The sequence below is a fragment of the Centroberyx affinis genome, unplaced genomic scaffold (genome assembly GCF_046629955.1).
Source record: "Centroberyx affinis isolate AG114_WGS23_722 - 3 ecotype Tasmania unplaced genomic scaffold, CSIRO-AGI_Caff_v1 ptg004778l_1, whole genome shotgun sequence".
In the NCBI taxonomy this organism is placed as follows: Eukaryota; Metazoa; Chordata; class Actinopteri; order Beryciformes; family Berycidae; genus Centroberyx; species Centroberyx affinis.
In genome coordinates, this window is record NW_027282319.1 from 271,301 (window position 1) to 289,697 (window position 18,397).

Sequence of the window (18,397 nt, forward strand, 5' to 3'; positions counted from 1 at the left end):
TCAAAAAATAGAAGCCATGCATATCTCCAGAGTTGCATCTTCAATCCGTGAGCAGATCCGCCAAACTCTGCCTAAGATGATTTTCCCCTTGAGGGACAATAAAGTTTATCTTATCTTATCTATCTTAACGTGCAGCTTAACTGGCCAGTGCAGCAGCTGCATTGAAGTTAATGGCTGCGTATCTGATCCGACTCTTCCGACACAAAGGGACGGAACAGAAATGCAACCGGTGTAGTTAAGCCAGCAGCCTTAATGGTGCTCTACCAGTTGAGCCACCGGGGAGCAGACTGCATAGATTTTTATGAAATCTTGTTTACATGTCCAAGTCAACTTATGAAATTTGGTTGTGGGTGTGGCTTATTGCATATAAACCAAATCTCCATAGATACTAAAATCCAAGTAATCCAGTAAAAAATCAGCCCTATGTCCCAGATAGTTGAAATTTTCAGGACATGTTGGCTGAAGTGAGACAAATCTTTCGTACAGTGGCACCTACCAACGATTCTGAAGTCGCCCCCCCCCTCTGTTCATAGCAAAAACTGTACTAAGGTACAGAAAAAAAACAACACGACTTTTGAAATCATCATACCTTAATTAGTAATCACACAAAAAAATATAATATCTTGAAAACTGAGCGTACAGTAGATTGAAATGTCCAGCTGCAAGTAGTTTGATAAATTGACAATGTGATATGTTCAAGATAGTTTGATCAATGTTTATCAAGACAATTGATGTCTGTACTCTCAAGATGATGCCTGTAAAGTCATGTTTAAATTGATTAATGTGGGGCGCTAATACAGTTATATTCTTTCTGAGTCTTTCAATATGGGTTGGACTATCACCTATGATCTATCACTTGTTTCATTTCCCCACTCTGGAACAATGAAGTGGGAGTTGTTGGAGTGGTTAAGCTCAGGTCTTTGGAGCACAAGATTGTCGCTCACATACCATGAGCATTTTGAAGTTTCATGAAAAGTAAATCAACACTAAATCACATAGTGCAGAAAACTCTCTAAAAAGGCATCATCTGTCAAAGGCAAAATACCTGATTTGACATCACTGACTGGGGTGCGGCCAGAAGTGCAACATGTTTTAAAGTTTCAAATCCATAGAGAGCACAGGTCATCTTCTTTTCTATTTACTTAATAATTCATAATTCTATTTACTTATAATGATCTAAATCTTTTTATAGGTATCTTTATAGTTATCTTTATAGTTATCCACAGATAACCAACCTACTGCATGGTTGAAATGAAATTCTATTTTGAAATTATGTCCTATTGAAATTATAACATCTGCAATGGTGCATACAGTGTAACAGGCCAACATATCATGGCATAAACAGTGACCAAGTGCACTAGTTCATTCAAATCGCAAATGGACATTACTGATTTAATGAGCGACACACAACCTGGCGTTCTTTTAGAGACCATGCAGTTGAGTTTAGTGGTGCTGGCTTCGGAAAATGTCCCGCTCAAGCAGCTGAAATCGAGGTTTTAATTGGTTCTGCCGTTCTGTTTGAAAATCTGTCTGCCCGTGCCTATAGGTCATTAGTCCGTGCGCTTAGGGAGAGTTTTTTCTCAAATAGTCAGCGTGAACTCAATATGTACTGGGGCGTTACCCCAGTACTTGAAAAAGTAAAAACTAATACCTCGCCTCAAATTTAGGAGTGATGATTCATATCAAAGCTTTTGTTCTCTGATCAAGACAGCTAGACACACTGTTTAGGTGTTTGCAGAACATTGCGGTCTGGGTGGTGGCACCACAACGTACACAATAGCCTGCTCACCACACCAGCTGCAGCATTTGCCAACGCCACCTGTATGAGAGAATGTGTTTGGATTTCTAGGTGTGGCAGCAATTCACTTCACTTCAGGGTGTCAGGTGAGGACACTATTATCAATGTTCAGGTGAGAGTGCGGGAAAAAGGGATACAGAGTCCAGAAGTCAGTTTAGACTGTTTATAGTCAAAGTAGCAGGGACATATAAGTGTGTGTGGTTCTGTAACAACAGAAACAGAAGGATACAGAGTAATTAGTTACATAGAATGAGCTACAGAGACAGCAAAAATACCTAATTACTTATATGCATATACTAAGTTAATAGTTAGCGAAGCTGATGTAGTCAATGCCCACTGAGACACCAAGGACCTCAAGCAGATAACATACACCAGTTCACAACCCTATAATGCGAAGCGTAATAAGGCAGGAACATGGCTGTGCCATGGCTGACCTCATGTCAACCTTGTGTGGAAAAAAGGAGAGTGGTAGAACACTCGCCCCACACAACACTGCCGTTACAGAATGTGAGACGTTGATTACATATCATAATAATCGCTCATGCAGCCCACTAATCCGTGATGATTGGATTGGGGGCGCACCGTTTGGCACGTGCGTAAAAACGCCAGATCTGACAACACGTCATCTGCAGTCTAGCATGTTTAAGACAGAATGAGTCAAAGAGGACTCAGAAAACATCGTGCAGATAGAAACGGATGAAAGGGCACGGAAAAGCCTAAGATGCCGCTGCGCAGATGTCTGCCACCGTCATCCCTCTGAGGAGGGCCGTAGTTGATGACACAGTACCGCCGCTGTGAACGTCACAGCCCATGGGAGGGCGGAATGAAAAGGGCTGGTGTTGACCGTAAAGCTGGGAACGTATGACAGCGTCAGCGCTCCGCTCCGTGTGCTCGAAGACTGAGTCTGAAAAAGGCCATGCTGAGACACCACCACTAACTCGCCTCAATGGGAGGGAGGTGGTTGGTAATCCTTTACGGTCAGTAAAACACATTTTAGTAGAGGATTTATTACTCGTAAAATGTGTGGAAGTGACAGGGCAGCACTGTTGCACTGTGTTGTGTGTGCGGCAGCGAGCCTCTGTGCATTGACCAATGAATGGCCCGCCGGCATCTGAAGCTCCACCCCCACACTCGCATAGCTGCCCGATGCCGCTGTGTGAGAAAACCTGTCCTCATACACATCCGCTTGTCCCTGATGAGGGGCAGCGATGACGTCAGTAGAACGGTCCAATGAGCGAGGGAGCGGAGTATTTTGAAAATCGCCCGCTCTCGCTCGGGTTGAGCTCGCTGCACTGCGTTTTGTGTGTGCGGCAGTGAGCCACTGACGCATATGTTTGCGAGGAGGCTCGACGGCGGGGTTGGACCACGTGCACGCTGGCCACCGGGTCTTGCCTGGATGGCGCGGAGCCTGCCGAGTCGAGGTTGCCGGCAGAGGATACCGCGACGGGGGAGGAGGTGGTGCCGCAGCGGGTGCTCGTGGGGGCGCTCGCAGTTTTCCGGGGACGGAAAACGCAATCTCCCTGAAGGTTCTGAAGCTCCGCAAACCTGGGCCAAAGCAGGGGGCGTTTGGCCGGCGGCTCCTGGACGTACACATTCCCGCCTAAGAGACCATGAGCAGGTGCAGGTTGCTCTGCCGGCATCGCTATGTCCCTCAAATCTGCCGCCTGCCTAATGAAGTCCAGGAGAAGTCCTTTGGCGGCTGGCATGTGGCTGGCAGATTGGAGCGGAGGAGAAGAGGACCGCAGCAGCGGAGCTCCTTGCCACGGTGGGGAAGGGGAAAACCGCAATTGCACGGCCCCGCCCTCAAGATCAGGCTCCAGGTCTCCCGATGGGGAGATGGGAGAACCGGGAGGAGAGCCTAAGATGGAGGGAGCCGAGCCAGCTGACTCGTGCCCGCCATCGAGGATCTCCTCCGGAATATCAGGGAAGTCGTTGCCACCGAGGATGCTGTCCAGCTCGTCGTCCGGAGAGACGGTGCCGCGGTCAGCCCAGCTACCGTCCCCGCTTTCCACCACCCGGAGCGCCGTGAAGGCGTCCGCCCGCCGCTGCAGTTCCTCCACAGGCAGTCGCACGCAGTATTGGCAGGTGGCCTGCGGAGTCAAGGCCAACCCGGCGTGAACGGCGCCCAGGCAAGCCTCGCAGCGGGGGTGGAGGTCCGACGGCAGGATGTAGCCGGTCCGGCAGGCGGCGCACATGCAGCTCCTCCGGCGCGGTAAGTCTACTTCTTCATCTTCTATTCTTCTTCTTCTTAACTGCTTGTCGCTGAAGAAATTTTGGGAGCAGAGCTCAGGTCCCGACGCTGTATATTCTATGATTGAGGACCTGAGTGTAGCCACTGTAGTGTAAGTGGTGGGAAAGAAAATCTTCAGACTGCGCATGCGCGAGAGGGATAAACCCAATAGCGACAGCTATTTGTTATGGTAACATAACTAACGTTAGTATGCCTATGCAAAATCATGAATGTAAGTACCTCAATGCTGAAATCTAGTAATATAACATAATTTTAAAGTTTTTGGTTAACATTATACAGGGTTGCTGTTTCTTGACTTACTCCAAGAGGTTAGGTGGTGTAGAAATGCAGGAAATTTGTTTTAAATTACTATTTTTTTCTGACCCCCCCACCAATTATGTATATACCCCCCGTAGAAATGCAGGAAATTTGTTTTAAATTACTATTTTTTTCTGACTCCCCCACCAATTATGTTAATTGTAATTTAAACTTGATGCAATTTTTCTTTAATGCGGCTGAAAATATGACAGCATTTTCCCCAATCTTCTCTCATGGGCCTCTCTGCCTCTGAGCCTGTGCGTGTGTCCTCGCCCTCACCCATCCTCTTTGCTCTTTAAAAGTGACGGCTTGTGCGTAACTTTGTTGCAATTTATTGAAACTTTGTTGCAGTTTCAGTTTCATTTGAATGTGAGAGCGCATTGTTGTGATCTCTTGAATATTTTGTTACGTGTGTTCTGATTATTTGTGCATGATTAAATTTGATGCCTTTAATGCGGCTATAAATAGGATATGTTGCGTTTTTTTTTTTTTGAAGGCGCGGGGGTGCAACAACCCGGTCGGGATGTAGAAGGGGGTGCGTCGCCTAAAAAGTTTGGGAACCGCTGGCCTATAGCTTGGACAGTCTCATAACCATCCTGTGGACTCAGTAGCCTAATGGTTAATGCATAGGCCTGCAATGCAAAAGATCGCAGATTCAAATCACGTGGGTTCTACACTGGATTCCTTGGGTCATTCCGGATCTAGCCATATACTCCCCGTCCATTTCCGTCTAACTAGATTTTCCGCCATTTTGGATTTTGTCCAAAACTGTTTTTTCGCTACTACTCCTACAAATTTTGTCCAATCTTCACCAAATTTGTGACACAGCATGTCTGGACTGTCCTGCACAAATGTTATTGAGCAGTTTTTTGATAGTCCACACTGTTTTCTCAGGAACGCATTGTGCTATGTTGACAAAATTTGGTACATGTGTGCAGGTACGAACTCTGACATCATGTACCGAAGCTGGTGTCATTGCACCCATAGGGGGCGCTACAGCAACATTTTAGATTTTAAATGGCCATAACTTGGTGGTTGTAAATCATAGTAACACAATTCCAATTTAGTAAAACAAATTTGGTCCAATCTTCACAAATTTTGGCAAAAGTTATCAAGCAGTTTTTTGATATTCCACACAGTTTTGATATAATTGGCTTTCAAACTTTGTAGGCGGGGCCTAATGTATGAAAATTGCCATAACTCAAGAACGCTTTAGTCTACCTCGACCAAATCCGGTACACATGTGTACGGTTCAACTCTGAGGTAGCATGTGACATTTGGTGTCATTTCGCCCATAGGTGGCGCTATAGCAACATCATAACTTTAAATGGCCATACACATCCATTGTATTTATATCTCAGTCACTGTATACAGTACAAACTTCATTCAAATGTCAAAATGCTCTGTGTGCCACAGGGATCACGCTTGCACATTGGTCCACATTGACACGTTAATCTCAGAGGCCCCAGAGGTCATCAAGTGCTTGGACCCCGCCCATTGCCGCTTGCAGTTATATTTCTATTTGTTTTGTGTGTTTGTTTTGTATTGTGGGGTTGGATTGGGATACGGGGAATGAGTTATGTGTGTTAGTCGTTATGTGTGTTAGTCATGACACGTCCTCATATCTTTCCAATGAAATGAGGTGTGACAACAGTCCAACTTGGCCAGGTAAGAGCTAAGTGTGGTTTTTTTTATCCAAGCCCTGCTGCAACACTGGCTTTAGCTTGAAAAGATGTTAATTAAGCAGTTGTTTGATGTAGCATCTTGTTTCATATGACTATTCATCTATGGGAATTTATTCTTTCTTTCTTTTTTATCTGGTCAGTTTCATCTTTTCATCTCTCTTGTCACCTTATTCAGGTTAAGGGAATCAGAAAATGCAGTTTACATGGCAATTTCTTAATACTATTTCTGTAACAATTGTCTTAATGGGTTCATATTGGATTATTGCTGTCCAGGTGAAGGTAGTCAACATGTCAGAAACCTGGGTGTTGTTATGGATGCTGATCTTAACTTTCAGCATCACAACACTAACAGTACTAAGACAGATACCTTTACCTTACCTTACCTTTTCATTTCCAACAGATCAGATTACTGTTATGACTCTCTCGAACACAGTAGGCAGGTGCCAGCCTGTTGTCATACCACATTTCAGTGGAAAGATACCAGGAAGTCTCTGGACTGCTCTGACAGGTTGGATAACTCTAGCTCCAGTTTGATTCACTGTCAGCACTGTATAAAACAACAACACTGTCCCAGTACTGAGAAGATGGTTGTGGGAAGCAGTTGGCCATTGGGGGGGACAGAAACTCAGTTTCAAGCAACTACAGTGATATGACTTTGTCTAAACCCAGCATGCACACATCATCCCTCTTCTCCTGTTATTCTTATCAAACCAAATCAGGTTTCATGTGGGCATTGTGTGTATTTTAGGTTATGTTCTGCCTCTCCCTGTCTGCATTTTACTTTCAGCTCCCAGTTGCTTCTGCTCTGCTGGGTTCATAATAAGAATTATCAGTATGAAGATGCTGTTTCTGACACCCTCTTAATGTAGGAAAAACGATTTTTGAAGACTGTGCAACAACATGGTCCCAAATTAAGCTAGATGCAGTAGTAACATATAGCTGTTTAATATTGACTATTTTGGTATAAATAATTTTTACAAAATAAACTTCTTGACCTAGATGGTGTAGATCAGCGGTTCCCAAACCTTTTAGGCGACGCACCCCCTTCTACATCCCAACCGGGTTGTTGCACCCCCACGCCTTCAAAAAAAAAAAAACGCAACATATCCTATTTATAGCCGCATTAAAGGCATCAAATTTAATCATGCACAAATAATCAGAACACACGTAACAAAATATTCAAGAGATCACAACAATGCGCTCTCACATTCAAATGAAACTGAAACTGCAACAAAGTTTCAATAAATTGCAACAAAGTTACGCACAAGCCGTCACTTTTAAAGAGCAAAGAGGATGGGTGAGGGCGAGGACACACGCACAGGCTCAGAGGCAGAGAGGCCCATGAGAGAAGATTGGGGAAAATGCTGTCATATTTTCAGCCGCATTAAAGAAAAATTGCATCAAGTTTAAATTACAATTAACATAATTGGTGGGGGAGTCAGAAAAAAATAGTAATTTAAAACAAATTTCCTGCATTTCTACACCACCTAACCTCTTGGAGTAAGTCAAGAAACAGCAACCCTGTATAATTTTAACCAAAAATTTAAAATTATGTTATATTACTAGATTTCAGCATTGAGGTACTTACATTCATGATCTTGCATAGGCATACTAACCTAAAAATCTATTATTGGGAATCGCAAGAAAGTTTCAGAGCAACAGACACACAGAGCGTCCCCGTAACCATAGCAACTCACCCTCACTCCTGCCTGCGTGCGCACCAGCGCGAGAGGAGAGGGAGGGACGCAGAAGAGCTGCTGACTGAGATTACTCTGAGCAGCATGCATGGGAATAAATTACAATATAATACATTTGTGTATATTTCTCGCTATTCAGATGGTCTGAATAACTCTCTGCTGCACGGTGCTGCTCTGTCTTCGCACCGCAACGTTTATGAATTTGTTTTTCACTGCGTGAGAAAATGGACTTGAGAGCGTGTGAAAAATGTCAATTGCGTGAGTCTCACGGTCAGTGCGTGAGAGTTGGCAGCCCCGTGAACTTGCTTGACATTATTATGTATGAAACTGCCAATCAGATTTATTTACTTATTAATCGAAGGTGCCGGAACGCCGTTACGGATCGTTCCGGCCCACTTTAACCCCTGCAATTAACCATACATAACATAGCGGTTACGGAAATTAGAACACCAGTAATTTGAATCAAATTGCAATAAAGTTACGCACGATCCACCAAGTAAAGAACAAAGAGAATGACACATGCATAGGCTCAGAAACAGATAACATGGACAAAAAGAGGATCCCACAAAGAAAATCCCACTTGAAAAAATCTGGTGTAATTATTACACCATTACACCACCATTACATTTTTCCTCTCGCGCACCCCCTAGAGACAGCTCGCACCATACTTTGGGAATCCCTGCTATAGGCTATTTAGAGCCTTAGAGTATTTTAACTATGGTCAACTATGGTTACAATACCACCAAATGTTGCATGCTACCTCAGAGTTGACCTGTGCACATATGTACCAAATTTGTTTAAGGTAGGCCAACAACTTCCTGACTTATGGCAATTTTTGTATATTAGGCCTTGCATACAAATTTTGAAAGCCAGTTGTAGCAAAACAGTATGGACTATCAAAAAACTGCTCAATAACCTTTGTGCAGGACAGTCCAGACATACTGTGAGCGAAACTTGGTGAAGATTGGACAAAATATGTAGGAGAAGAAGTGAAAAAACAGTTTTGGACAAGATTCAACATGGCGGAAAGCCTTGTGGGCTGAAATGGGAGTGGCCTATATGGATAGATGTGACTTGGCCCAAGGAATCCAGCAATCAAGGAATTTTGTTCCTATGATCTACAGTCATCGAGTTATGGCCTTTTAAAATTTGAAATGTTGCTATAGCACCCCCTATAGGCAAAATGACACCAATTTTTTTATATATTAGCTCAGATTACATACCTGCACATGTGTACTAAATTTGGTTACCATAGGACAATGCATTCCTGACTTATGGCGATTTTTGTGAAATAGGCCCCACCCACAACAGTTGACCAAACTCTGGAAGTTGATTATATGAAAACGGTGTGGACTATCAAAAAACTGCTCGATAACTTTTGTGCAGGACAGTCCAGACATGCTGTGTGGCAAATTTGGTGACGATTGGACAAAATTTGTAGGAGGAGTAGCAAAAAAACAGTTTTGGAATGGCGGAACATCTAGTCAGGCGGGGCCTATATGGATGGATGCAGAATGAAGCAAGGAATCCAGGGAACGTGGAATTTTGATTGTGGCCCATATGGGTCAGAAGTTATAGGCCAAAACGTAAAGTTGCTTGTTATAGCGCCACCATGAGGCCAATTGACTTGGGTTTTGTTACCTGAGACTAGCGGCTGAGACTTTCAAGTTCAAGTTTCAAGTTTGGTCGCTGTAGCTCTTACGGTTTCTGAGATCCAGATACTTTAAGGGCAGAAGAAGAAGAAGCGGAATAATAATCCTAACAAAAACAATAAGGTTCCCAGCACTATGTGCTTGGACCCCTAACTAGAGACGTCCAAAACATCACAAATTAGAATGATATTATCACTAATCAACCTGCCGGGCACACAGTAAGTCTGATCAACATGGATTACTAGACTCAACACTTCTCAGTCTAGAGCAGGGGTACTCAAATACAAATCTTAAAGGTCCACAAAGAAAATTTTTAATTAGACAAAGGTCCGTTTATTAAGGTCAGTAAAGCTTTTAACCAATTATAATTAAATTATTAAATTAATTATATAAAATTAAATATAAAATATATATAATATAAAATTAAATTATATAAAATATATATAATATAAAATTAAATTATATAAAATATATAAAATAAAATAAAATAAAACATAAAATTACATATAAAGTTAAATTAAATAGAATCTACAAATCACCATTTCCCCAATATCCGCATCCCCCAAAACCGGTTCACACACCCATCCACCAGAGGTGAATAAAACCATCCCAAGAATCAAAGTCCAGAACTATTGTACATTGTGTCAAACACTGTTGCTTAATGAGAGAAGTGGCACCTTTGGTCTGCCAAGACTTTGAACTTTGGCACAAAAGGTGTGATGACCAGGCAGAGACACTGATGCAAGTGTTCATTGGTGAGTCGGCTGCGGTACTCGTTCTTCACCGTGTTCATTGTTGAGAATGCAGACTCACTGCAGGCTGGCCACCTTTGAACACGCCATTTTAGATTGATTCACGTTCGAAAACTAGGCTAGTAGCTAACTGCTGATGAAACTAGCTGCGCTGTCAACTTGATTCTACTGGTCTCTTGTAAAAATAAAGTTTGAAAAAAAAAAGTGCGGCTCTACAGTATGACGTCGCGTCCGCGACCAAACCAAAGCAGAGTAGACGTCCTCACACAGACAGTGGAGCAGTCGGACATTCAGAGCGCTGCTTGCAGTGGAGAAAGCGGAGAATTTTGACTCATTGCGTTGCGGCTATGTCATGCAGATAATACAAATAATACATATGAAAAGTATAATTTGCTCAGAGTCCGGAGACAGTTGTGGTTTGGTCCGGATCCGGACCGGAGTCCGGACTTTGAGGATGACGGGTCTAGAGGCTAGCTTTAGAGAGGATCTTGTAGTCCACACAAAGCAGAGAAACTGGTCTCCAGTCCTTTAACTCCTGCAGATCTCCTTTCTTAGGCAGCAGAGTGATGACTGCCCTGCTGCAGCTCAGTGGCAGTTGTCCTTTCTCCAAACTGTCTCTGAGAACCTCCAAAAGATCTTCACCAATCAGCCACCAGAAGGACTTGTAGAAGTCAACGGGAAGTCCATCAATACCTGGCGTCTTGCCGTTCTCTAAGCTCATCAGAGCAGCATACAGTTCATCCAGGGACAGTTGTACCTCGATCTTTGTATTAGCTTCTGCATCCATCTTAGGGAGACCATCATAAAATGACTCTGCCACTTCTAGATCCTTTGTATATTCACTCTTGTACAGGTCTGTATAGAACCAAGCTGCATATTTTGGAATCTCAGAAGTTTCTGAGATTGAAGACTCACTATTAGAACATAAAGAGTGAATCATCTTTTTTTGTCAAGTTTTCGCGCTCTAGACCAAAGAAGAAGTGAGTTGGAGCGTCCATTTGAGTGATGTCCAGAAAACGTGAGCGGACCAGAGCCCCCTGTGCTGTAATGCAGGTTGGCCAAGGCAGACTTTTTAGATTTAGGGGCTTCAAAATGCCCTTGATTTCCTGTAGAATCTATTGAATCTTGCAGTTCTACCACCTCCATCTCTAGATCTCTCAAAGATCTGGCAATGTCCCTTGTGACATTGCGAGCATACTGCTGACAGAGTTGTTTTATCTGACACTTTCCAAAGTCCCACCATTGTTGAATACAGGTAAAATCAGATTTACATATCCTATGTGTGGTCCAGAAGAAACTAAAAGCCTCTCTGAAAGATTTATCATGCACAAGAGCAGTGTTAAAACGCCAATATGCACTACCTGGTCTGACATTCTTAATAAAAACAGTACAATATGCCAGACAGTGATCACTGAACCCCACTGGATTTAACTGACAACTTTTAAAAACATTCAAATGATGTTTAAAACAATACAATCTATCCAACCTGGCCATAGACAGCACATTGTCTCTAACATGAGTCCAAGTGTTTTGTCTGTGATTCTTATAAAAACTTCTCCAAAGGCTCCAACAGGCCTAAGCCTGTTTGATGAAGCAGGATGAGGCTCCTGATGATTCCTATCAATCTTTGGATTTTCTGTGCAGTTGAAATCACTTCCTAGAAATAAATACTCCTCACTGTTACAATTACGAAGAACAACACATAACACATCCAGCAGAGTCACTCTTTCAGCTCAGTTGGTGCATAAACATTTATAAAAAACATTTTAACATTTTCTACTATTTCCTCAACTTCACAAGAACAAGGTATAAACCACTGTGAAAAAATAATACCAACTCCACTGTTATTTGACTTATGACTGTTCTTTTTTCCAGTTGCTTTCATTTTCAGCAGTGCTGTGCGTTTCCTGAACCATAACCACATCTAAATTCTTAATTTCAATCAATTTGAAGAGAGCAGCCCTTTTTGCAACATCTCTACCACCATTTAAATTTAAAGTTGCTATTCTTAGGTCACACATTGAGAGAGAAGGGTTTAGCTGTAGCAAAACAAAAGAAAAACATAACCCAAAAAAGGAAAAGAAATCAGCTTAACCATCATTCTCAAGAGTTTGTGCTTTCACCTTTCCAAGTTTCTTAAGACAATAAATTTCTTGATCACTAAAATTCACTTCTCCAAAATCTCCTGTACATTTCATTAAACGTCTGACTGAGTGAACAAAAAGTCTCAAGTCTGGGAAGAAATGTTCAACCTTAACTGCCCTCAATCCTTTAGTTTCCTGTAACTTTCTAATTTTTTCAAAGGAGTAGCTGCTGCTCTCATCCTCCTGTCATCAGCTCACTGTCACCATCATCCTCTGGTGTGGATCTGAGAGCTTCAGTCTCCTTTACAACTTTTATTGCTTTGGCGCTGTTTTGCATGTTTTCATCATCTCCCTCCCCTCTCCAACTTCAGCAGCTCATCATCTGACATATCAACACCGACACATCAACAGTCGACACAACACAAACGTTTCCTTGTCTGAACAATACAGCCAGGTTAACTTGTGACCACACTATAGCATTGCAGAGCTTTTCCAACAAATATGCTGTCATTTAGACATTCATTTTAGAGAACAGTGTTTTAGTTCTGTATTTATCAATGCACGGTGTAAAGTTTTTAAGGTTAATGACAAAATAAAAGGTTTATCGGGCTATATTAAATTTGTCATGAAAATAACTGAACAACTGCATGATTGAGGACAGCACTAGACATTTGAAAGTCACATCACTGTAGTTGCTTGAAACTGAGACCCCCTTTACACCTTGCATTAAAATGCGTTTTGGGTGATCGGATTGCAATCGGATAGTGCTTGACCACATGAAAGTACAGGTGTAAATGCACCCAAGACGCATTGAGGACGGATTGTGATCCGATCAGCCAAACCACCTCCGGAGGTGGTCAGGGACACATTGTGACCACATTGAACACAAGTGTAAATGCAATTGCATTTTCAGTCCACATACAACAACTATGTGGGCGGAAATACGTAATTGCGCACGACTGGCTTCGCGGGGGAAGCCCCGCTGCGGTGTGCCCGGTGTTCGCGGTGTTCACGGCAGGACCGTTCTCTCCGCAGAGGCACAGCATTTCATGGTAAATGCGGTAGCAGCGCGGTGTTCATGGAGAGCGCAGAATCTCCTCCTATTGTCCATTTTTGCCGGTTGTCAGCTGTCACTTGGCTCGATTAGACTTACTTCCCTGGTAACCAACTAACATAGCAACCATTAACCAATCATAGCCTCTGAACTGATTGCGGCGTTTGCGGGGGCCTCCGCAGAGTTTCATTTTTTGAGAGGAGCACGGAGCTCGGTGCGGAGCTCCGCACTCGCCGCACAGACCCTCCGCACCGCGAACTGCGGGCACACCGCAGAAATCATAAATTTGCCTAGTCCATACAATAGTGCGGCTTCACGGATGGGATGTGACGTTCGGTTGTTTGAGCTGGACAGAGTGATTGGATCTCAATCGGATCTCAATGTGGACACTGGAGACACATATTAATACCAGGTGTAAATGTAATCATGTTAAATCATATCTAGATACAATCTGGATACGAGATGCATTTTAATGCAAGGTGTAAAGGGGGCCTGAGTTTCTGCCCCCCAAATGGCCAACTGCTTCCTGTAACCATCTTCTCAGTACTGGGACAGTGTTGTTGTTTTATACAGTCAGAGTATTGATAGTGACTCATCCAACCTGTCAGAGCAGTTCAGAGACTTCCTCATATCTTTCGACTGAAATGAGGTGTGACAACAGGCTGGCGCCTGCCTACTGTATTATGTGAAGTCCTGTGAAGAGACATTTCAGTAATCTGATCTGTTGGAAATGAAAAGGTAAGGTAAGGTATCATATCATATCATATCACTGTTAGGGATATGATGCTGAAAGTTTAGGTAAAGGAGCAGTGCAGAAACCAGATAATATCAGTGCAGTTAGTTGGAAGGAACACAGAAAATGCTGTAATCTAAGACAGAAATCTGAATGCCTTCTGTCACCAACAGCTCAGGTCACATCAGGTCAGATAAAAAAAAGGACGTTGGTGGTTGTCTTCACTGGCTCCCAGTACAATATAGAATTGATTTCAAAGTATTATTGTTTGTTTACAAGGCTCTAAATGATTTTGCTCCTAAATACATTTCTGACCTGCTCACTGGCTCTAAACCAATCAGATCCCTCAGATCACCAGGCGTGTGTCTCCTTACTGTACCTAGAATGAAATCTAAATCAGGTGAAGCTGCATTTAGTCACTATGGTGCTGTTCTCTGGAACAAACCGCCTGCTGACCTGAGATCTGCTACAACTCTCGCCTCTTTTAAAAACAGTCGTCCTTTTTTCTCAGGCATTTGTCTAGTCAGTGTGTGTCTGAGTGCTGGTCTAGGGGTTATACGTGTGTGTTGTATGTGTGGCTGAAATGCTATTTTATGTTTATGTGGAGTGTATATGTGTATTGTATTTCTTTATCTTTTATCGGATCACTATTTTTGTCTTGTGATGCAGATTGAGTTTACCTTGCCAAGTTGGACTGTTTTCACACCTCATTTCATTGGAAAGATATGAGGAAGTCTCAGAGCTGCTCTGGCAGCTTGGACAAGTCTTTTGTTTTTTATCTTTTTGAAAACAACACAAGGACCAACACAAATAATTCATTCCCCATATCCCAATCCAACCTCCACAATACAAAACAAATAGAAATATAACCGCAAGCAGCAATGGGCAGGGTCCAAGCACTTGATGACCTAGTTAGTGAGGAGAAAATAACTAAAGGGAGAAGTACTGTGATACTGCAGCCTATGATTGACAGCGCTAATCACTATATAAAACATTGTAGTACTCCATTAATGAATAAAACAATAGTAAGTCACATGGGCCAGAAAGCTGCTGCTGCACTGCTCTCTATGGGTTGAAAGGTCTGGCCACACCCAGTCAGTGATGCCAATCAGGTATTTCGCCATTGACAGATGATGTCAAACACCTGCGCTGAGTTTTCTGCACTGTGTGATTTAGTGTTGATTTACTCTTCATGAAACTTCAAAATGGTCAAAGTCCATCAGGGACTTGAACTCATAACCTTGTAGTCAAAAGACCTGAGCTTTACCACTCTGCCAGTTTCCACTTTAGTGTATGTCACAGTGGGGAAACAAAACAAAGGGACAAGTGATAGGTCACAGGTGCTAGTCAAACCCATATTGAAAGCCTCAGAAAGAATATTATAACTGTACTAGCACGCCCTATTAATCAATTCACACATGGCTTTACAGACATCATCTTGACAGTCCAGACATCATTTGTATTTAGTTTGATGAAGATTGATCAAATTATCTTGAACATATCAGTGTCAATTTATCAAACTATTTGCAGCTGCACATTTCCATCTACTATGCGCTCAGTTTTCAAGATATCATTATAGTTTTTGGGCTGTTTACTAATTAAGGTATGGCGATTTCAAAAATCATGATTTTTCCTGTAAGGTACGGTTTAGGAGGACAACACTGTGGGATCACAGTCAGTTTTTGCTATAAACAGAGAGGGGCGACGTCAGAATCACACACAAGTATCGTGTGAATTGGATGAACAGCCTAGGAGGAGTAACGAAAAAAGAGTTTCGGACAAAATTCAAAATGGCGGAAAATCTAGTCAGATGGAAATGGGCGTCGCCTATGCAGATAGATGCGGAATGACCCAAGGAATCCAGTGGAAAAGAATTTTGATTCTACGACCTACGGTTCAGAAGTTATAGGCCAAAACGTAAAGTTGCTTGTTATAGCGCCACCATCTGGTCGACACAGGTGAATGGCCTTGCCTGAGTAGTGTGGCCTTTTATTGTGACCAGCTCCACCTGGAGCCGATAATGTAATAATATACTTATATCACTTTACTCAAGTTTTTTTTATTGGCTGTGTCACACTTCCATGGCACTTACCCTTACTGTTGCCTCTTTCAAATAGCTGCTCAAAAACCTGACCACACACACACACACACACACACTAGGAAGTATGACTATTTATTTGTTTGTGGTACTTGATGGTTAGACTTATCTAATAAACTTAAATAAAGTGATATAAGTACATTATTACATTATCGGCTCCAGTTATTACATTTTCATGATTTTTTTTTAAAACCCAGCTAATAATGTAATAACCAGCCAATAATGTAATAACTTATTACATTATGCGCAAAAAGTTATTACGTTATTGGTTCAGAAAATGTATTACATCATTGGCCAGTTATTACATTATCGACTTTTATTACATTAAGAACGGAAAAATTATTACGTTATTGGCAGTTATTACATTAATGGTAGTTATTACATTATTGGCTGCTACAGCCCCCTAATAAGAAGAATCCTTACAAATCGGTGCTGGGACCCCTAATAAGAATCCAGCTAATAAGAATAATAAGAATCCAGCCAGAAACTAATAATTCCAGCAAATACAATAGGGTTCCAGCACTACGTGCTTGGACCCCTAAAAATTGACTACTAATCTGCATATCTAAATTTTTTTGGGCTGTCTGCATGGATTGAGACAGCAATAGTCCTCTCATATGAAGTTCATCTCAGGTAATAGGCCAGTCCTCCAGATAAACCCATCTGAAATACATCAGATTAGCGTGTCTAGTCTATAAAATAAACGAGCACAGATCCTGTACAGACCCACAGCGCGTGTGTTCTATTCTATGCGGTGAAGCACTGCGTCACGGTTAAATTACCTAATTCCACTAATGTTACTTAAATACCACAAGATGACGTCACCTACTGGTAAAGTTTGTAGAGTTTGAGTTCAATGCTGCTGGGCTACTGTCTGTACATCTCCAAATTACAGACATGACGTGATGTGCACATCAGGCGCATTAGAGATCGATTTAGATCCATTGTTATACACTCACCCACTTTTGATTTTGTGCCTCTGTATGGGAAACACTGCATCTCACAGTCAAAAACGCCCTCTAGAGGCCATCTGACGAAGCACATCTCACTAAGCATTACCTGACTGACTGACTGACTGCCTAACTGCCTCATGATGCCCTCGGCATCACCTAGGCTAGGCAGACCAATACATAGGCTTACAGAGCCTACATAGCCCTGGAAGCCCAAGGAGTCATATTGAGTTTTTTAATAAGCCAGAGGCAATACAGAAAACAAATCTCACCTGATCTTTGGTCTATTATAAGATTAAATAAACAGCAGTTAAATATTAAAATAATACATCTTCTTATCATTCATTTTCATTTCAGACTTGCGACATTGTGTTAGTTGAAAAGCAGACATGACAAGTCTTCTCTTTTAGGAAGCATACATTTTTGGCCATATTATTTGGTTAACAGAAAATCTACTGCTTTATAGGCTGCTAACTAGCAAGACTGTATATGTCTTATGAAGATTCAATTTAGCTAACTGTCCCAATACTTAGGCTTTCTAAAGCTACCATATGGCGCCATTAGTGCCATCAGTCATTTCTCTGTCTGTCTCTCGGACTCTGCCTCTGTGAAAGTTAATGTTCACCCGCTACTTAAATAGGGAACTAAGGTTTATAGCAAGTGTCATCTCCATTTTAGCTTACAGCAGGGCTGTGGGTGTTTGACTTGAGGTAGCTGTGACATCTCTAACATAATTCATAGGCTATGCTGCACAAAATGACAAATAAGCCAGTTACATGAAAACATAATTAATTCATTTTTAATTCATTCATAGTTCTTTTTTTTTCTAACAATATCCTTTTGCTTTGGCATCCTATCTGTTGCTGATGCTCTGCTGTGCTGACACTGCTAACAGTATCATCTTCAATAATCTGTTGCAAACATCTCACTTTAGCTTTGCTAATTTAGATAGCTTGTCAAATGTTAAACACAGTTTCAGAGAGAAAGAGAGAGATCTGCGGCACACACAACACGACATGGAACGTTAGCCAACCTAAGCTTACTCTAAAAAAACAACAGTTGTTAGCTAGTTCGATAAATGTAGTTCACCTAACTTTTTGCCTTTCACCTCTGGTGGAGACACAGTTAAGGTCTTCAGAAAAACACACCTGTGCTGTTTTTTAACTTACTTTTCTTTGCCCATAAATTGTGCAATGTTAGCTGTTGTTTCATGGTTCAAACAATTATGCTGCTGTCACTCCATTCACGATCGCATCATCTCATCATCTGTGGAATATACCACTTGGGTTGGAAAGGGGGTGTAGCAATCCAAATGCAACAATGCTATCTAAATGTAGACAGAGCAG